Below are 22,500 nucleotides of genomic sequence, written 5' to 3'. Positions count from 1 at the left end.
CCTTAATTAGTTGTTGCAATTCCTAAACCTTTCCGAGCATTCTCTCGAGAACCCAAATTTTGATTAAATCATTGTGCACCTACACGAAAATTACTGCGATTATCTAACAGCAAGAAAAATTATACGGGTAATAAATGATAAGAACAGAGTAATGAGAGATATTATGAATATCTATGGAATTCATAATTACACTATTAATTAAAAATTTCACTGTACGGTGCTCATGCATTTCACCTTGACAGAATTAACTTGTAGGTTAAAAGCAAAAAGGAAAATACATTATTCCTCAGCATAAATTGACATCCATCTGGATCAGGTTAACAATTGCAGGAAGGTGTGTTTTCTTCGGTCTGTAAAAAAGGCAGTTGAGGTACTTTACCTAACAGAGTCTTCGATCTCTCATTTACAGGAAAATACGAACCTCCAGCCGACTGTATTGGCTTATGGTTCCGATCAGGGCAGGGCAATCAGGAGCCCATCGTCATTTTCCGCACTAGCATCTCGGATACGGGCGACTGCATAGAGAAAGGGATCGCTTCCAGATATCTCGTCTATGAGCAGTAAGTGTGGTCGTTTTTCATATTCCTCAGACTTTTTAATTCTTGGCTCTGATACCGCTGCTATATTTAGTATGCTTTTCTTCCGTAATGTTCGGTATCATATCTCTTAAATCTGCCCATTGCGCGTTATAAGGAAAGTCAACCCTTCGAGAATAGTAAGATTTTAATTTAATCCTAATTTATGTCGTCTATTTTGTCCAGAAAAATTTATTTGAATTTTACTTACAGCTTTTCTTAAATATGTATAAGTTAAGTATACCTTAGTTTAACCAGACCACTGAGCTGATTAACATCTCTCCTAGGGCTGGCCCGAAGGTTTAGATTTATTTTAGGCGGCTAAGAACCAATTGGCTACCTAGCAACGGGACCTACAGCTTATTGTGGAATCCGAACCACATTATAGCGAGAAATGAATTTCTATCACCAGAAATAAATTCCTCTTATTCTTCATTGGTCGATCGGAGATTCGAACTCGCGGCCAGCAGAGTGCTAGCTGAGAACGGAACCCACTCGGCTAACGATGAACCTGAAATATGTATGAAAACGTCCAAAAATAGTTATTGCCAGTTTTATGTCTTTCTGTTTCTAGTATTTTCTGTGGACTAAAATTACTATGTTAGGTTGCCGGCATCACACCTAGTAGCTTTCTCTTTCTTTAAACGAATAAACACCACAAGAGACTCCTCCACTGTTGTGACGCATGTAAGAAAAAATCCAGACGAAAAAGAAACTTCTCACTGGAGAATTCCATACTCAAATGGGTGTAATTTTAGATCACTATGGGAGCCATGCCCCCCACCCCCACACAGGAAGTAAAATTAAAAAATAAGATGTCAAAACGAGAATAGCTAAAGTTCATGTTGCATCTTTCACTGCCAATCCTTATGAATTATCTTCATTCGCTGTCTTCCCTCCTATTTCTTTGTCAGTTTCATTGTATCACTTTTCTCCTACGCCACCCCTTTATAATGTGTAGTCTCTCTCTCTCTCTCTCTCTCTCTCTCTCTCTCTCTCTCTCTCTCTCTCTCTCTCTCTCTCTATTTATTAAAATGGTAATTTTCCCATTTTTTCTCCTCTGTTAGGAATCTGATTTCCTTATTTATTTCTCTATTCGTTTGAATATTTCTCCTCTTCAAAATGCCACCAAATACATTATACCGTCAAGAAAAAGAAAAGAAAATAAGAACATGTGAAAAACAAAAACACAAAAGAATTGTGCCAGCGATTTCAATTCGTATTTGGGCTCAGCATGTGAGGGGTTTTCTTCCTTCCGAAGCAAAAGTATTTTTCCGAGTGGGTTAACCTGAAACGTTGTCCTTTTTTCGAAGGAATACTCCAGACACTGTGTCAGTAGGTGACAGAAAACATTTACAAAATGAAAAGAATTTTAGCATATCACTGAAAAACTGGATCGAGGTATATAGGTTTCACGTAGTGTAAGTATATATATATATATATATATATATATATATATATATATATATATATATATATATTTATATATATATATATATATTTATATGTATGTATATATATATAATATATATTACATTTAGTATATGTATATGTATGTATATATAATATACATATATATTTAGATATATAGATATATATTATATATATATATATATATATATCATATATATATATACATATATATTTATATATATAAACATATATATATATATATATATATATATATATATATATATATATATATATATAACTTTTCTCTAGTTAATTTTTACGAGTGAAAGAACCGCAAGGACAAACTTCCCAACTTCCTGTACAGTTTATTATTTTCAATCAGAACTTAATCTTTCCGCTTTAACCACTGATGTCAGGATCGAAAAAACAAACTATTATTTGGAGAGATTCAGAGAATGAGGGATATTTCCTCAAATGAAGATGCGGCTGAAATGATTAATGGCTGATAGAGTTATTAATCATCAGTTCAACAGGTTAGAGAATAATCTGCGTTTAGTATGAAGCCTGAAGCTTAAGGGATGGTAAGCAAAATACTTTTTAATGGTGTAAGGATCTTTTTCTCTCCTCTCAGATTATATATATATATATATAGATATATATATATATATATATATATATATATATATATATATATATATATATATATATATATATATATATATATATATATATATATATATATATATATATATATATATATATATATATATATATATATATATATATATATATATATATATATTTTATAGTGTGTGAGTGTATGTGTGTATGTGTGTAAGTGCGTGTTTGCTAATCTGGAAATTATTCAAAGAAAAGTAATAAATAGTATATATTAAGAAAATAATTTCTGGTGATCCTTTTGAGATCTCAGGGGAAGTGTTGCAATATAATTGAATCTCAAACTCAAGAATCTTGGAAGCATACTTCAGAAATCTAAGGTCAGTGAACATTTGGCGACAACCTGTACTCAATAACTCTCTAATACCTAGCAACAAAAATTAGGTTATATGAATGGAGCTTTTTATTATAAGCCGTTGAGATATATTTGTTGTATACCAAGTATAATTTTGTGTACTTTTAAACTGCATGGTATTCATAAAGGGTGATATAAGGACCCTGGTATTCCTGAAATCGGAATTTAAATTCTAAGTGAGTTTTTTTTTATGGGTGGATTCAGGGGGCCGGTATTTAAATGTCCAATTTGTGACGCGTTGTTTAATAAACAGAAAGATATAAAAAATGCATTAAATCAAACTTTCATTGATCTTATATAACTTTGCTTACTTATAGTGTGGTCTGGATTATATACTTCCCAGTTTTTAATAGAATGGAAATTTTGGATAAGATGAATTTTACTATAACGGTGAAATTATCTTTCAAAACCAGTATTTCCAGTAACGGTTTCTGTTGAATATTTTCTACCAAGTTTTTTTATTTATAATATATTGGCTAAATTATCATATTATGCCAACGGCCGTGACCTGAAAACATTTCTAATGTACGAAACTTTTAACCCCTTAAGAATTCAGCTAGCATCACTAAAATTTTGATGTGCCGATAATCACTTCCATTGTTAAAGAAAGTTGAATACTTAAGATTAATTTGCAGGATTTTCTTGGCCAGAATTATATAACTTTAGTTTTCTGTAAAAGAAAACTATTGTGCCGGTTTTGTCTGTCCGCCCGCACTTTATTCTGTCGGCACTTTTTTCTGTCTGCGCTTTTTCTGTCCACCCTCAGATCTTAAAAACTACTGAGGCTAGAGGACTGCAAATTTGTATGCTGATCATCTACCCTCCAGTCATCAAACATACCAAACTACAGCTCTCTAGCCTCAGTAGTTTTTATTTTATTTAAGGTTAAAGTTAGCCATAAAAATGCTTCTGGCAGCGATATAGGATAGGCCACCACCGGGCCGTGGTTAAAGTTTAATGGTCTACGGTTCATACAGCATTATACATAGACCACTGAAAGATAGATCTGTTCTCGGTGGCTTTGATTATACGCTGCAGCGGCTGTACAGAAAACTCAGTTGCACCAAACAAACTTCGGCGCATTTTTAACTTGTTTACTCTTAAGTATACTACAGTACTGCAGGAGTGAGCTTAATGATATAGTCTGCATATTACTAATTATGCCACTGTACTTAAATTATGGGATGGATACCCGTCCAGTTATTTTCTTAAAATTCCAGTATTATTTGTTTACATTATCAATCTAGTATTTAGAATTTATTTTCTTTCTATTTATATTTTTATATTCCTTTGTTATATCTGTAACTGAAAAAGTCATTCTACATCTTGAGAGACACCAAAAATGCTAGAATTAATGAAGGAAATCCAGGCCCTAACATATCCTCTTATCCAGCCCTATTATTATCGCGTAACAGTTTTAAAAGCTTGTGGATTATTCACAAGAAAGACTTGAGCTTCGTGGATCATCCAATACGTCCTTTATCCCGGCTGACAGGGATAAAATGCGGTTGTCGATAATGACAACGCAGGGGAAAAATAATCCTGGTAAGGTGCGCCTTATCGAAATGACGCCGTCGTCGTTAGTATATTGCCAGTTTTCACTGAAGGCAGTTTCCCCTTCATTTACGAAGAGAACTTATAACACTGACATACATACATACATAAATACATGCATACATAAATTTATGATTCATATCGTGATCGAACCCAGGTCTTTCAACTGACAGGCAAGGGGCGCTGCCAACTAAACCCTTGCCTTTCAATTGAAAGGCCTGGGTTCGATCCCGATGGGAGTCAGAAATTTGTTTATGTTCCACACGTAATTGTGTGTTGATTATTTCTATACATACATACATACATACATACATACATACATACATACATACATACATACATACATACACACGGATGAAGTAAGATAAGACAAAAATAAGAATAGACGCCCTTTGTGTAAATATAAAACCAGTGTAGATTTTATTTCCCTACGATATTCATGCGTCTTGTCAGTGTCACGGACGCAACATTCGGCAATGAAAAGAACGTTTATTGCAAGACAAGAAATGAGGAGGGAGATAAGATAAATCCCCACGAAATCTATTGCATATCATCCCATGAATTCCGCGGAAATCGCTAGGACGAAAAAGACCAAGACGAGAGTTCTCGTCATTCACCTTAATGTTTGAATACGAAATGGACATGCAAATAGTAATAAAAAAAAATCATCGTAATTCAAACACATGACGATGTATTCATCATTATTTTAAAATAAGAATTTTCATTCCTTTAAATGGTTTGTGCTTGGTATAAATGTCATCCTTTATAAAATAATATTTCTAGTCTTTCTGTTTCATGACACTTTATATCCTAAATGTTTTGCTTCTTTTTCAATTAAAAATCATTTCAGTCTTTGCATGGAATGAGAATGAAGTCATGATTTGTATGTTGCGAATTTTCTAAATGTTACCAACGGATCAGCTCTTCATAACCTGGATTCAGAGACGGATAAAAGAATTTTAAAAAATCACAATAACAAACTTAGCATCAGATCCTTAAACTTATTTCTGAGTTAAATGCGTATATGTTAGGAAATAACTAAGCGTTACAGCAAGAAGTATGAGAACCGTTTGGAAAGTCGAATAGGAAATTCTCAATGAGAAATTTTACTGAGACTAGTAAATATGGAACAATGTCAAGCTGAAGAGTCATGAGAAGGTCAAAAGATTCGTTGCCATTAAGTATTTACGAGTAAAGCTTTCGCGCCGAGATGTAGGACAATATGTCAGTCGTCTGGAGTACGTTGAGAGCTAGAGGAGAGGGAAGAACCTTGTCTTTAAACACTCCTTGAAATAGTTTGGATCACATTTGTTTAAATATTGAATACTATAATTGTTGGATTAAAAAATATATATATATATATATATATATATATATATATATATATATATATATATATATATATATATATATATATACATATATATATTTAATAAATCCATTGAACCCAAAACAACGTGCTTCAAACTTTCCTCTACACATTGCTTCAGCCCCAAAATAATACGGGAGAAACATCCGTATACGTTCTCTGAATCTTAGTCACAGAATGGCGGATTAAGACATCCAGAAATGTATGCAGATTTTTTTTAAAGGTTATCTGTGGAAAGTCCCGAAATCACCATATGATATGGAGCTTTTAAAAATTTTCGTGAACATATCAATGCCCAAAGAACACGTTAGTTTACATTCACTGTTAAATTATCACGAGTGTGAAGGAAAACAAAATTTAAAAATACAGTAGGTCCACCACTACCAATTTGTATTTTTTGCGAATTATGCATGGACCCCAATATTGCTATATTGCAATCAAATTGCAATATAGTGCAGTTTATCAATCATATTTGTAATTAGCGACCAAAAATACCCCCATGAAGGGTAACGAGTATCCTAATTCACAAAAGTGCTCTTGAAACTGAAGTAGCTTTGGGTAAATACGAACGTTGCTTTTTACATTCAGAATAAAAGCATATTCCGAGATATTTATGAATAAAATTACTACGAGGAAGAAAAACCTAACTAGACATACCAGCATGTACATACACATTCATATATACATACACACATACATATATACAGCGTGGTAAAGGATCTATTGCTAAAATTCTAAGGCCTTGTACTTTACTTATATATGCATATATATATATATATATATATATATATATATATATATATATGTGTATATATATATATATATATATATATATATATATATATATATATATATATATATATATATATATATATATATATATATATATATATATATATATATATACATATCTCTTTATGAAAAGACGCTTTATTAAAGAAAATAGAATGGCAAAGGGAGTTGTTCAGGCAGAGGGAAAATAGACAGGGGGTGTGTCTGGGGTAGCGGTGACCTCTTTTTGACTAAAAATAAATGTGAACCCTCCAGTTTCTATTAAAGGTACAAAAGAATATACAGTGAATAGAAGGGGGATCAAAGAGTAACTGCAAAACAAAGAAATTTTGACAAACTCACGCAGGACAAAGAGGATGCAAAGGGAATTCTGTAAAATCACCTAGAAGAAAAAGGAGAATTATTCAATTTTTCATCAAATGGTTGAAAGTATTTGCAGATTGGCGGCCTCACAAACTTTGGGTGCTGTTTTTTTCTTGTAAATATTCATAATTTAAATATTTCCTTTGATGTTTTTCCTTTTTCTTTTAACCATTATTTTTGTGAGGAGGTGGAAGTTTTCGGTTATATTTCAGATTTAGCAAATAACCTAATAACCTTGCATCAGCTATTTTAATCACTGTAATTAATAGACTGCAGTAAAAACGATTTAATGAGATATCTATAGGATAAGTAGTTTGTTTGCATGTTTTTACAGAGAATAAAGGTCTTGAGACATCAGATTTTTTTTAATGATGAGAACATAAATTCATTTTTACAAATGGCTTATGACATATATACAGGACATATATATGATATATATATATTTATATATATATATATATATATATATATATATATATTTATATATATATATATATATATATATATATATATATATATATATATATATGTGTGTGTGTGTGTGTGTGTGTGTGTGTGTGTGTGTGTGTGTGTGTGTGTGTGTATGCGTCCTTCACTCATCAGCAAAACGTAGAGACGTCTAAAAAGCTTAATTATCTTCTAGGTCTTAAAAGCAGATTATTCAGCATTTAAATACCTCATGAAATCACTCTTTTTTCCCAGTTCGAGATTTGCGCTTATTCTGAGAAACGTTCTAATCTTGGAGCAAACCCTCAAAAAGTTTTAATAGAGTTTTCAGCAGGAAACGAGAAATTTGTACCAGTCTTCAACACTTCCAAGAAGGAAAATAAAAAAGATAAAGAGAGAAAACCGAGATTAACTGAGCGGGCTCTTGGTTCAGGCATCAGGTTTATTATCAATGAAGGTAATGGAGAAAACCAATAAAAAGTATGACTAAAATTCGTGCTTGTTTTCTGAAAAACAAAAGTGCAGAAAAGTCAGGGAGGTTAAGAGGCTTCCAACTTCGCAAAGAAGCAAATTATATTTATTAGGGATTTATTCATGATGAAGAAACTTTTTGAAGTGAAGAAGAAAACCGATACAAACATTAGTGTCTATTTATTATCTGGTTAAAAGGAAAGAGAAAATTTTTACCAACATTAGTTGGTTTAATCGTTATTCGGTTAAAGTGAAAGAGCAAATAGATAAAAGCATTGTGTGGGGAGGAAGGGTTGAAAGCGGGACTGTTAACGTAAATAAGACATCTGAGATTAGTCAGAAAAAACTTGAGAACAGCATATTAGGTGCTGAATGAAAAATTAACCGTGGCTATAGACTACTGAGTGGCTGTATTTTATGAGAATTCTGGAAATTTCGAAATGGGATCACACAGATAACGAGACAGGTTTGGGATTTTTTGGAAAACAAGGAGAGGGAATAAAAGCAGAAAATGGAAGAGTGAAATCAGAGGCTTAGTAAAGGAAATTTCTTAAAGTCACAGTTGCAAGACCAAAGGGATTTTCATGTAGCGTTTTACAAGAGGACGACTTAGGTAACGTCAGAAAAGGCGAGTGCAATGAAAGAATGTTTTAGGAAATTAGGCGGAAATCTAAGAAAAAGCTTTAAGGAGGAAAAGAAATCGTACCTCAGGAAGCAAATCCAGAGAAGAGGGGTAATCAGCTAAAGGATCTTAGAAAATAAAATGGAAATGGAAATGTTTCTATCTAAAGACAATCCACTGTTCCTGGAGTGAATATCTGACAGTTCTTTAAGCACATCAGAGGTCTCCATCGCCCTAATTCCTGTAAAAACTCCAGAAGAGTCCAGAAAACAAGAAAACATAGTGATTGTTACAAAATTTTCTTGTAACCTAGTAACTGATGATAATAGGCCAAGCAAATGAAAAAGCATTTTTTCCATATAAATACGTCAGGTGAAAGGCAGAGCATGTAGAGTGGCAAGTAAAGCATCGTGCATTTCGAAAGGAATGAACAAAACTGAAGAGAGACATTAATGCCTCCAATATCACTCTGTCCCTATCTGGGTTTCGAAGCCAGCTGCATTATGGGGTAACATATCACGCATATAGGAATATTGCCATATACTTGTATACACTCAAGATGAGTGAGTATCAGAGGAATGGAACTAATTCCTGCGATCGGTAAAGTTGACAGATCTAGTTGGTTTTCGTAGAAAATAAGTCTAGATATTGTCGTCTAAAGCTGTTATTATTTTATAACTGAGTTGAGAGATGATATCTATATTTAAAAATGTACCACATACCACCAAGGAAAACAGTTAGTCAACAGTAACAAAAGTTCCCACCATAATTATTGTAAAACCATAACGATAAGGGTAAAAGACACTAAAATAATGACAAGCATTCTGATGTTGGTGTTATAGCAATATATCCACCCGCCAACCCGCCCCCGCCTCGACTCTAAAATAATTTCTCTGTATGGGAATTCACACTGATGGTTCTTGCTGGATAGATATCTCTGGCACTTGTCTTAGAAGATGTTTTAGGTAAAAAGTCTCTGGTCTCTCGTCTTGATTTCGTCTTGCCCTAAGGCCTATTAAAACATAAAGATAAAACAAGGTAACTGCATACTGGCGGACAAACAAACTCCTATCATGGACGTCTGTGGACAAGTGCTATAATTTGACTTAAACTCTTCTAATTACGCAGGAGTTGCGATGAAAAGGCATGCTTGACAAACATGCTGAGAACAGAGACAGACAGGCGGAAAAACTAGTCACCTCCTGACTTTGAAGTAGTAACATTTAGAAAAAATATTTTCGAAGACATAGATTATAAATACGCAAAACAAGCCTGTACAGAAAGAAAAATGATTTATTTGCAAGTTATTCATCAAGGATACGTTTTAAAATTACGAACAAAATTACCCTTACCAGTTGATAGTTTTCTTCATATAGGTATCTAAGCATCTTTGCGCTCTTTGTAAGTCAATAATTATTCCTTCCGTCCCAACAATAACACATACTGTTTTCCTCAATTTATATCTTTCAGTTATTTTCATATTCTGTGATCTTTTCCCCCATTATCCTACAAACCGGGATTAGATTTATTTTTCTCATTTTTGCTAAGGTTCTCTCTCTCTCTCTCTCTCTCTCTCTCTCTCTCTCTCTCTCTCTCTCTCTCTCTCTCTCTCTCTCTCCGTTTATCCAAAAAGCAGTCTTTCATTTCCTGACGTTCGTAATACTTTGTTCATAAAAGTATGTTGAAGTATTGAAATTTCCTTAATGCACCAATCGAGAACATTGAATTTCTCTCTTTTTATACATTTTTCATCTCATGGCTTATTCCTTTGTCGTGTTGAAGGGCTGAACTAAACCCTCATCTTGCATGCGATTTCTCACCTCGAGTATTTGCTCCGCGACAGAATCTGGCTTCTATACAAATAAAGCCTTGCATTAATGTCATCTGAAATTATATAAGTATACGAAAAAGATACGAAAAATGGAGAAATGTGCAGTAAAGAGAAAAACTACGATTAGACAGTAATAGAAAAGAAAAAATAAACGAAACAGCATAGAAGTTACACGCCTCATTCCCAAAGCGCATGTTTTGGAGAACGCTAACCTAGCCCGCTTCAGAACAAAGGATACCAGCATTTTTTCAGAAGGTTCCCCCAAAGGAAAAATTATATGCGGCCGGAAAATTGAGACGTCGGAAGTATATATATTTTAGTTATCACTTTGGAGTTTATAGGGTTAATTAATAAGGCGGAGCATTCTTATTCTTTTATAAAGTTCACTCCCGTATGAGTGGTAGTGCTGTTAGTGCACCTCACGCGGTGTACTGTAGACATTACTTAAAGTTCTTTGTAGCGTCCCTTCGGCCCCTTGCTGCAACCTCTTTCATTCCTTTTACTGTACCTGCGTTCATATTCTCTTCCATCTTACTTTCCACCCTCTCCTAACAATTGTTTCACAGTACAACTGCGAGGTTTTCCTCCTGTTACATCTTTCAAACCTTTTTATTCTCAGTTTTCCTTTCACTGCTAAACGGCCTCAGGCTTAAATTTTATATTCCATTCCATAAAGTATGTAAATCGTTGCTTTTTACGCGTGGACGTAAAGAAGAATGCTATTTACAAGTATCATATAGCACTGGTTTATCATGCTGGGCATGATAGACCAAAGCTACAGAATCTTTTCTGTGTCTGTGATATGATCCGAATATCAGAGCAACAGCCTTCCACTGTATATATATATATATATATATATATATATATATATATATATATATATAGATATATATATATATATATATATATATATATATATATATATATATATATATATATATATATATATATATATATATATATATATATATATATATATATAATTATATATATGTATATATATATATTATTCAAAACCGATTATATATTAGAAAAATTCACTATCCGTATAGCTTCATATTCTGTATGGCAAAATAATGTTCAAATGGTTTCACTAACTGATACTAATCAGATCATATCTCATGCAGTTTACGGCGTTACTAATTAGGCCATCAGTGTGGTTGTGATGATACCGTTTTAATTAGTTGTTCCAGTCCTGTGGAAAGGCTTAGCGGATGTTTTCGTTGTATCTGGGAATTATGGACAAATATATCGATATGCGTAAAGGCTCTAAAACAACCACTGATCGTAATTTCCAATTAGTATTTGATGTGTGCTTTGGTAACCATCTGTTGCATGAACACGTGTCCCTGTGAGTCTCATTGTGTCTGTATAACTTCATGACTTTATATATATATATATATATATATATATATATATATATATATATATATATATATATATATATATGTGTGTGTGTGTGTGTGTGTGTGTGTATATATATATATGTATATATATATATTTATGTATGTGTGTATGTATGTATGTATATGTGTAGGTAGATATGAACATATGGTGCGTGGGCATACACATACACACACCCCACACACGCACACACAATAAATATATTATATATGTATACATATATATATATATAATATATATATATATATATATATATATATATATATATATATATATATATATATATATATATATATAAATTTTTATCACACCGTGATTTATATACATTTATGAAGCTACAAATGTTGTTTAATATCAAATTCACGCTACTTCGGGAATATCCCCGTTGGGGAATTTATAAGTGATAAATGGATCGGTAGTGCCGGGTTTCGATCCCACGACACAGGTTCCTTCCAACAACTCCAGTCGACGGTCTACCCACTGAGACCAGGCAGTACCGATCCATTTATCACATATAGATTCCCCTTCGGTGATCATTCCCCATCGGGGATATTCCCGAGGTAGCGTGAATTTGATATGATGACAGTGGAGAAGAGATTGGAAAAGAAGCTGATAATCATTTAGGCGAAAATGAAGTTCAGAAAAATTAAACTTCAAGACAGAATGTTTCAGCAAATATAAGTAAGTGAGAAGACCATAGCAGAAAAAAATTATGAACAGTGTCTTTGACCTGGGGACGCAGAGGTGACAGAAGGAGCAAGTGAGGGGTTTGTAAAATTCAAAGATTAGATCACAGAGTCTGCAGGGAGATTTCATGGTGGGAGAAAATAGGATTAGTGAATAAACGGTTTGTGTGCATGGGAGGATGAGAGGACTGAATAAAACAGTAAGTGACTGGATGATGAATAATTTAATACAGTAAATAAAAAGGATATTATCCGAGTTAATGTGTATGACAGGAAGGAAGATAGTGCGTTGTATACAAGAGGCTGTAAACGGTAGTGAATAAGAAACTGAGAGAGAAAACGAATGGAAGTAATAATAATAATAATAATAATAAAAGGAAAACTGTCAGTGGAAACTTTGAGAGACTTGGGAGTCGCTTATAGGAAAGTGAATGCAGGAAGAAGAGATAACGAGAAAATGTATCTCTTTGTTCTTAATGGTTTGTTTAGAGATATTTGCACTGATTGTTGAGCTGAGAGCATAAGAAGCTATTTACGATGCTGAAAGCAAGAGGGACGATGAAAACACTTGCTCTTGTGATTCTGTTTGCAATACTGAAGATAGATGCTTTCAAAAAGATGCAAAAATACTCTGAATATCACCCGAAATTCGAGGCAGAAACTCAGCTTGAAATCAGATGTGATGTTTACCAAAGCGGAATTTCGAAATTACTTTGGTATCCGGATTTCTCGTGCTTGACCACAAGATAATTTCAATAAATAATTGCCAATTTGTGGCAAATTACCGCTGAAATTGAAATAGAATTGTTAGTGAGTGATTCCAAATCTGACTAACTCTTTGGGAAATAAAACAAATTAAACATCCGGAGGTTTTTTTCAGCTTTCAGAGTAGAAGGAACGAATGTTTTACAAAAAAAAAAAAAAAAAAAAAAAGGAATTTATCACAAATACAAGGTACTAACACAAAAATCGTAGTTTAAATGGTATACAGTATGAAAGGACAATAAATCATTCTTTTGTTGTTGTTGCTTATGAGTCTTCTCATTTCACTTAGGTAGGAACAATAGCGCAGTTTTTCTTCAAAAGTAAGAAAAATTCTATGCACGTCTTTCTAGCGTAAACAAATCTTTGTGTTACAAAGGAAATGAAAGTATCCGCTTGTCTAGAGTAGATCGTAAACGTCCACATGAAAGAATGAGTAGAATTATTATTATTTTTCATCTATGTGAAACCGGAAACTCTTTCTTTGCAACTGTCAAGATGGTTAAAATATTAACAAAAATAATCCGGAGACCAGTTACAAAAGAGTTGAATACAACTCAAAAAGTAACTTTATGTTAAGTACTGAAACAGTATAGTAAATTGTTTGAATGCCACCAGCCAGAATTATCTCCGTGTCTGATATTATTGCCTTTTCCAGTAATAAATTTTAAATATATATCCTCTCCTGGTAATGAGTTATAACTATACAGTATGCTGCAACCTAAGGCTAAGTTTCACCTTTAAAGCATTTTAATATATATGCTGAAAATGTTCGGTTAAAGGGTATTCATAAGTGGTTAATATAAAAGTCTAGTATTAATCAACAAGTGCAGAAGCTTGTGATGATCGAGAATGATATAGTTGTAATTATATAGTTTTTTATTATGCAGGAAACAGAAGTGTTAAAAATGTATTCCGCAAAAACTTTTGACATTGAACAGATAAAAATGTTGCCTTTGTTTTCTAGAACGACAAGTTTTCGGTTGAATAATTTCAGGCAAATAGAAATAAGTCGATGGAAAAGTAAAAAAGGGTGGAAAGAAAGATACACAATTTCCTTTCCTTTTTGAAGACAAAATAAAACTTCCTTTCTGTATTCACCTTTTTTATAAATGTATCAGCTAGGAGGAAATATACCTTAACCCGAAAAAATAAGAATAGGAATAAGTCGATGGAAAAGTAAAAAAGATGGAAAGAAAGATATAAATTTCCTTTCCTTTTTCCAGCCAAAATTAAACTTCCCTTCTTTATTCACCTTTTTATAAATGTATCTGTTAGTACGAAATATATCTTAACCCGAAAAGAATTTCCTGGTCTTCAGTTTCTCATTAAGGGAAGCCCCTAAATCTTCAGAGAGGACAGTTGTAATGTACTGCATGACAGCTGTTTCTTTCCCAAAAGTTGGCAAATTCGTTCTTTTTTTTTCAAGACCCACCTTTTTATTAATGTTACTTATGTCTCCATTTCGTGTAAGAGTTTATCTGCACTGATTTATCACTATCTCTTTGTTATCTTATTATTTTCCTCTCTTTATTTTTTCTTTTCTCAAAAATACGGCTTAGAGTTTACAGGCCTTCCAAAATTATTGGATGTAGTTTTTCCTTTGTAATAATAAGAATAATTTAAGAACCAGTTGTTTCTCGTTACTTTGGAATGTTGGATTCAATAGGCAAGAAATCGTTCATCTATATAGGCATCTTCTTGACTGATAGTTCTATACATTCCGAATAATCTTAAACTAATGACAGCAATGCATTATCTCAAATTGTAAGAGGAGTGTCAATTATTGATGCTATAAAGCAAGTACTGTGTGAATGCCTCTATTGCTTAAAAGTAAGCTACCTGATGTTCTGTTTTATCTACACAAAATATTGTAACGATATTTAACAGATGTGAAAGTTATTGTCTTTTTTAAATCACATTTTAACTATTTTTGCCGAGACTTACTCTTTTAGAGGCTTGTATTTCAAAGGAAAAGAATATACCACCACCAGTTTACAGAAATGTGAAGCGGGCTATGGTAGGTTGTAAATTATTTATCAGTCAAAATTCTTTAAGTGCTGTTATAAGCAAAGTATGCATGAAATCTCACATACTGTATCTGAAATATGGTGTAATAATTATACATTATAATTTAAAAGATATAAAAAAACGGTTTATGTGTTACAAGCTTTGGACTTCATCGACTATATATAGAAAGTTTATATTATATTTCAAGCCAATGTTAAGCGTCTTGAGATTTATTAGTGATTTATGAATATATTTGCAACTCATTCAACCAAAATAGCTTTGAAATCTGTCATTAAATTAACAGATAGATCTACTATTTGTTGATCTGTCTGTTAATTTAGTAGAATTTAGGCGCATATTTCTCCAGTAAAATGACTGTTTCTTGTAGTATTGCATTTGGAAAATTATGTTTCGAACAGAAATGAATCCACCCTTCTCCTGACACCATTTTTCTTAAATTATAAGTATTTCCTGTTAAGTCAGTACCAAGAGAGAGAGAGAGAGAGAGAGAGAGAGAGAGATTTCCATTTGTCAGTGTGTGCCGACGCTTACTTGGGGGTCAAAAATAGAGGAGAAAGGAACCTGGCCACACTATTCGATGGTACGGTACAGAGGGACAGACTTTGAATGACGTGTCACTGAGGAAGAAAGTTTTGTTTGGCTTACCTTGGCTGATAAGTTCTCCTTTGGTAGATAGTTGGGTACTTAATAAAAATCTCAATTGTCAATGATTATTTGTGTCATAAGTAAGAAAATCCTTCATTTTATATTTTTATCACATTTATTTTTTGAGGTGAATACTTCCCACTGACTGCGAAATGGTCCCTTTGTTTTGAGAGGAACGCTGGAATCTGAAAAAAATTCTTTATCTATTCCTAAATTATGACTCATTTCGGGAACGCGGGGGAGGGGAAGGACCACATCAATTTGTTCTTGATTAGCGAAGTATGTTTAATTTCGAAAGCATTCCTATTGCTTTTGCCTCTCACGAGATGCTTTTAAGTACCTGGTGAAGTTTGTTTGCTTTCAAATAAAAATCTTTGGTCTTAGGTGTGTTTGGCCTCAAAATTATTCTTCCTAGTTTCAATGGTAACAAGTGGGCTCTTTACGAACTGCGAAGTAGGCTAGAATTCTGAAATCTGTTTCTTTCTCACATGTGTGAACCAAATGTTTTGTAATTCTGTTTTGCAAATATAATGTGAAGATCGTCATGTTTGGCTGTGCTCAATCAAAGCTTTTATATTTCGTAAAGTAGAAACTAAAGAAAAATAATAGAGAAAGATGAAATATTACATCAACTGTAAACCCATACCTTGATTTCAAATGGGACTTATCGATAGGGTTGGCAAGGCAGTTTTATTATCATTCACCAGAGTTCCATGTCAATTGGGGATTTACAAACCTCATCTTGCAAAGTTCAAATTACCCAACCATCTCACTGGAACTGGTCTGAAGTGAGTAAACTGACATGTATTTCTTCCGAGCTGGAAGAAGACCTAGACTTTTTGTTTTTTTGGCTCAGGGTCAGATTCAACTTTATATTAGTTTGATTTTCAACTTTCCTTTTTTTGTGGAAAGGGTGGGGTTAAGATGTTCTCTTGTATTAAGAGAAAGTCTGAAGTCAATAATTAATAATTAAGTCAGTAACTGATAACAGATCCTGCCGCTGTGCTCAACATGTGTCCATTTTGATAATTTTTTTTATGAAGTTTTTATTCATGCAAGAAATAAGTATGGTTAACGTTTGCAGTCATTAAAAAAGATGCATATCGTGTATTCTGATAGGCTGATAAATAGCCGATGAATAAATTGATGGTTAACGTTACATTTAAATAAATGGCCAAGAGAAAAGAAAACAAAGAAAATCCTTGACCTATCGTGGTGATTAGTAATCATTATAGACCATCAACATGAAACCTCCATTATAGGAACTTGATCTGTGAACCAAAATGAATTCCACTATCTTCAAAGCTTATCCTACAAGAGAAAATGGGGAATGCAGATGAAGGAGAATTCTGAAGTAAGAGGAAGAGTAACAAATGGAACTCGTAAGATCAAAACGAATGTTTAAAAGCAAAATAAAGAAAAGGATTGATTTTCCAGTAAGTGAAAGATCCCATTTTACATTGGTAATACCATTATCCTTTTAATTCTAATTGGAATTTGTTTTTTTACTTACATCTACATGCGTATTTTTTAAAACAAGACAAGTTGTATCGTTCTTTGGTGGAGTCAGAATGTTTTCCTCGAAGTTTAAGTTGAGAGGTAATGAGACAACAAATTTTCGTCCGAAAGAAGGTTCAATTAACACGAACTAAGTTAAATTTATGTCCATGAAACAGAGAGGCCCCTCTGAGACTACTTGTAGAGAAAAGTGACTAGACATTGTAATTTCACAGCTATACTCAATGGCTTTGACGGACAGATAATAATTCAAAAAGTATGATTTCTTTTTGGTATTTCTTTTCCTGACCCATTATTAAATTCAATCTTTAAGAAAATCTTTTTGTTACCATTCCATTTAAGATAAAAGAAAAGTAACATTAAGAGAAAGAGTGGGCGACTTTCGTCAATTCTTTGTTCATCTTTTGTTTGTCCTCATGCAAGAAGATTAAAATTAAGTATACTTAGTTTAACCAGACCACTGAGCTGATTAACAGCTCTCCTAGAGAGAGCTGGCCCAAAGGATTAGATTTATTTTACGTGACTAAGAACCAATTGGTTACCTAGCAACGGGACCTACAGCTTATTGTGGAATCCGAACCACGTTATAGCGAGAAGTGAATTTCTATCACCAGAATTAAATTCCTCTAATTCTTCATTGGCCGGTCGGAGAATCGAACGCGGGGCCAGCAGACTGCTAGCTGAGAACGGTACCCACCCATCCAATGAGGAGCTATGTAAGAAGATAACTGGCTATTCACATGTCTATAATAGTACTTATCAAATCATTCACTTTTGGTTTCATAAGATGCAATATTATGGACTATATTCGCGACTGTTTGTTATGAGTTGGTTTGTAAATGTGTGTAGTTGGCCCTGAGTGTATGAATCCACACAACGTATAGTTAAAACGTCCCAGGCAGATTTCAATCAAACCCTTCCCTGTCAGAACATCCCACACGACTTTAGTCAAAACTTTTGACGAAGATAAAGAAACAAGTCATGCAAAATACAGACTGAGTGAGACAGACATAGAGTAAAAAAAGCTTTTTCAGTCCTCGTATTGTTCTACAAGTAGTACCGTTTCTTCCTTCCATTCATATGTTTTCAGCATTCATCAACAACAGGTAAAAAATCAAAGCACTATTGTTTTATTTCTTTTATTAAGGAGGAAATTGTTCATCGGATTCAACAAAAAATAACCATACCTCCCATTTCATCAATGCATTCATACAGATTTCACTCTGTTGTAGAAAAGTATCTATTTTCTGATCAGCTGTCCTCATATGCGTTTCTTATTTAAAACACGTGAGGGAGGAGAGATATTACTGTATACTATTTTGTAATCCTATCCCAGTATCAACATCAATACTGTCTTTGGCGAAGTTTAGCCCATATGAGTATACCTTTGGTTTGACCTACGGAGTGGTGGAACAAGAGCACATGCTGGCACAAGTTCAGATGAATCTGATAACAACATTCCTGAGTTTAAGTGTGATAGGCTATATACAGAGTTACGCCTCACTTTCTCATAAATTAAGAGTCAAATACAAAGTTATCTTTTGGTAATTTTGACTTAGCAGAGCTTTAAAAACATGTAAAATTACGAGACTAATGCAATGAGAAATTATTTGAGAACTTTTATTTCACTGGTGTTAGAATAAAGGAAAATTACTACTGGCTATCAGCAATAACAATAACGTAAATTCCTGTTCCCACTGATCTTTTGTAAACTTAAAGTAAGGGCAGGCAGGATATCCACATCTTCATAACAGGCAGTTGCTGATTGTTTGGTAATTCAAGAAAATTGTTTTCAAATCCAGAAGGTCGAAAGGTCATCACGGGAATTCCTTACGAAAATATAATATATGCAATATATATATATATATATATATATATATATATATATATATATATATATATATATATATATATATATATATATATATATATATATATATATATATATATATATATATATATATATATATATATATATAATTCAACATGATGGTGAGGCTATCCCTCAGCAGTACAAAACCAGGGGGCGTGGAGGTAGACAGCATGAAACATAATTCACTTTATTCCTTATACAGCGACGTTTCGAGACCAATGTCTCATCATCCAGGCTAAAATCAAAGATAAAAAAACTGATAAGCAATACAGCATAACAAATTATTTTCTGTTGACACGCAAAATACATCAAATAAAGTAAGGCAAAGTAAGATTCATCGTTGAAATAAAAATCACGCTACAAGAAAAGAAACATATTTAAAGTTAAGAGTAGTTAAAAGGCACCTTGTCTCAACGGAGTTCAGTTGCTGTATAGAAAATGCACCGAAAGTAAACAAGAAGAAGGGCGTGGTTAAGCTATGTACAAGGGAACAGATGAAGAGCGGTTGTTTAAGGTGGGAACTAGTTTCTTTATAGCTAGAGATTCTAATATTGGAAGGTGGTGATCATATGGGCTTGATAATAATATCTTGAAATCCCTATAATTTTTGCAAAATTTCCCATGATTCCTAATGTTAGATAGTTCTGGGTTGGATAGTTTACACCCTGTACGGAAACTGATGCCCATATGTGCATCACATCTCACCTTGAGCAGGCGGCGCGTGTTGCCAACGTAAGTCTGCCTGTTGCATCGGCAGCAAGTATAAATATAAACAACACCGGACTGCATTAAGGGAGGTAATCTCTCTTTATGACGCAACATACTACCAATAGTCCTAGGGTTCATTAAGACAAACTTGACATCAACAGCCGGGAAATAATTAGTTAAAATTCTCCTTAAGTGAGGTAAGAAAGAGGTGTCATGCATATACGGAAATCGTATATAGAGCTTAAGTTTATGGGCCAAATGTATTGCTGCTGGAGGATGAAATGAAATATCCAGCGTTTTCCTGACATATTTCATAAAGAGATTGGGAGGATAGCAATTTAATTTAAAATAATCGTAAAGGATTCCGATTTCTTTGTGGAAAAAGACTCCAATCAGAAGTCAATGTCATGGCTCTGTGGAGGAGGGTAGACAATGAATTTAATTTAAAATTGAAAAAAACAAAAACTATAAAAGTTAAGACCAAGGCCTGTGAAAGTTGCCTTTCGAAAAATGCCTGCGTGGAAACGGTCGTCATCACGGATGACAACCGTATTTAAGAATGGTAGTTTGTTAGTGTTTTCCAATTCATATGTAAATTTAATGTTGGAATGTAAAGAATTGGCATATTGTAAGAACGAATCACAATGCAAATGGTCCTTAAAAAGAACAAAAGTGTCATCCACATATCGGCGATAGAATAAAGGTTTAAAAGAAGAGGGACAACTGTCCAGCAGCTCTCTCTCAAATTTGTGCATAAAAATGTTGGCGAATGTGCAACTCAGTGGGTTACCCATCCCCACACCCTCAACCTGCACATATACCTCATCATTAAAAACAAAGGCGGTGTCCCGCACTGCCAACTCCAATAACTTCTTAAAATCATGACGGTTAAAACCATGGTGAACACTGTCATCCTCAGTAAAAATAGTGTCTAAAATGTATTCAATTGTTTCCTCCACGGGTAGGCTATATTAGTAAATAAAGATTCTACATCAAAGCTAGCCATGACTAAATCGGAATCCTGACACAAAATGCTATTTTTGAATTCTAAGGAATTAGAAAGACAAAGTTCATTATTAAATGAGCTTTCCAATAAAGGGATTAGATATTTGGCAATTTTATAGCCAGGCGTGGCATAAGACGAAAGGATGGGCCTCATAGGAACATTTTCCTTATGTACTTTCGGGAGCCCGTACATGACACCAAAAGAAGAACCAGTGACAAAAAGCTCGTCGTAAGTAACCTGATTAATTGTATGTCTGTCCTTTAGGGCCTTTAAAAAACGGTTGATCCTGTCCTCGTTTCTGAAAATGAGTTTAAAATCTTTTTCACCAATTTTCAGAAATTTAGAGTTATCCGATAGAACATGCTGCATCTTATGAATGTAATCAGCCCTGTTTAGAATAACGGTTCCTTTACCTTTATCTGGTTTTGCAAAAATCAGGTCTTCCTTTTTACTCAGCTTACGAAGTGTGTTTAAATCTTCTTTATTAAAGAAAGGAGCCCATCTAGTTTTCAATTTGCTGTAATTAGTGTGAGCAAAAGCAGATAGTTCGGTTTGAAATTTCGGCATATTTGCATTTAAAGGCAGGTTCTTTAGTTTGGAAAAAAGTACCTCAAAAGGCAGGTAATATTCATAATACGAGGGTTTATAATTAGGTAAACAGAAATCCAACCCAATAGATAAAAGAAATTCCTCCTACTTAGTTAAGTTGTAATCGGAGAAGTTGAACACCACTTTATTCCCTTTGCCTGTAAAATTAGGTTTAAAGATGCCTAAATGCTTTAGTTTGTTATTATGGGTATTTTGTACTTTTTCTATATAGGAATTCAGGTCCTTAGATAGTAGCCAGTTAAATATAATAAGGTCAATAAGTATAAGGCTGTTACGAATTTCATTGTACAAGGGTTGAATGCTTTTCATATGTTGTGCAATAAATTTCTCTTTAGTACAAATCTCAATAGTTAACAGAGCACTGGTAGAGTCATGATAAAATTTGGTATTATAGAGTGTCGATACAACTTAAATTTAACAAAGTTCGGCGTAACATGGTTTAGTTGGCAGTATTGTAAAAATTCCAGGTCGAGCTTGGCCTTCCACCACTTCTTCAAGGTATTCTCCAATTTACGACATGTCAGCAGCAACGGTCGGTCATATCTTCGCTGGATTAGGTCACGGAAGTGTAGTAAGCCATTAGATCGGAGCCGAAAGAGAAACAGCAACACGAACATCCAGGAAAACATGGTGTGAAAACAGGAACACACTGAAGGGGTCGATGTTGTCCAAAACTAGCTGCAGAAGTCAGCGGGATCAAAACAAGAAGAATCCACATGGCAACAGGAAGAATAATTCAACATGACGGTGAGGCTATCCCTCAGCAGTACAAAACCAGGCGGCGTGGA

At 33.7% G+C, this 22,500-nt stretch overlaps 1 protein-coding gene across 6 annotated transcripts in view; it reads left to right on the top strand.

Annotated features, from left to right (window-relative positions):
* LOC136849162 (uncharacterized) overlaps nucleotides 1–22,500 on the top strand; it is a 744,860-nt gene that overhangs the window by 429,780 nt on the left and 292,580 nt on the right. For 5 of the 6 annotated variants that reach the window (XM_067122257.1, XM_067122259.1, XM_067122255.1 and 2 more), the window contains one exon: nucleotides 410–560. The exons of the other annotated variant lie outside the window; for it this stretch is intronic. The gene's annotated coding sequence lies outside the window, so the exon portion shown is untranslated. The remainder of the gene's footprint in view (nucleotides 1–409; nucleotides 561–22,500) is intronic. 6 annotated transcript variants of the gene reach the window in all.

This window comes from Macrobrachium rosenbergii, chromosome 20 (assembly GCF_040412425.1).
Source record: "Macrobrachium rosenbergii isolate ZJJX-2024 chromosome 20, ASM4041242v1, whole genome shotgun sequence".
In the NCBI taxonomy this organism is placed as follows: domain Eukaryota; kingdom Metazoa; phylum Arthropoda; class Malacostraca; order Decapoda; family Palaemonidae; genus Macrobrachium; species Macrobrachium rosenbergii.
Note: the sequence above shows the minus strand (reverse complement) of the source record. Positions and strands in the feature narration are given on the sequence as shown.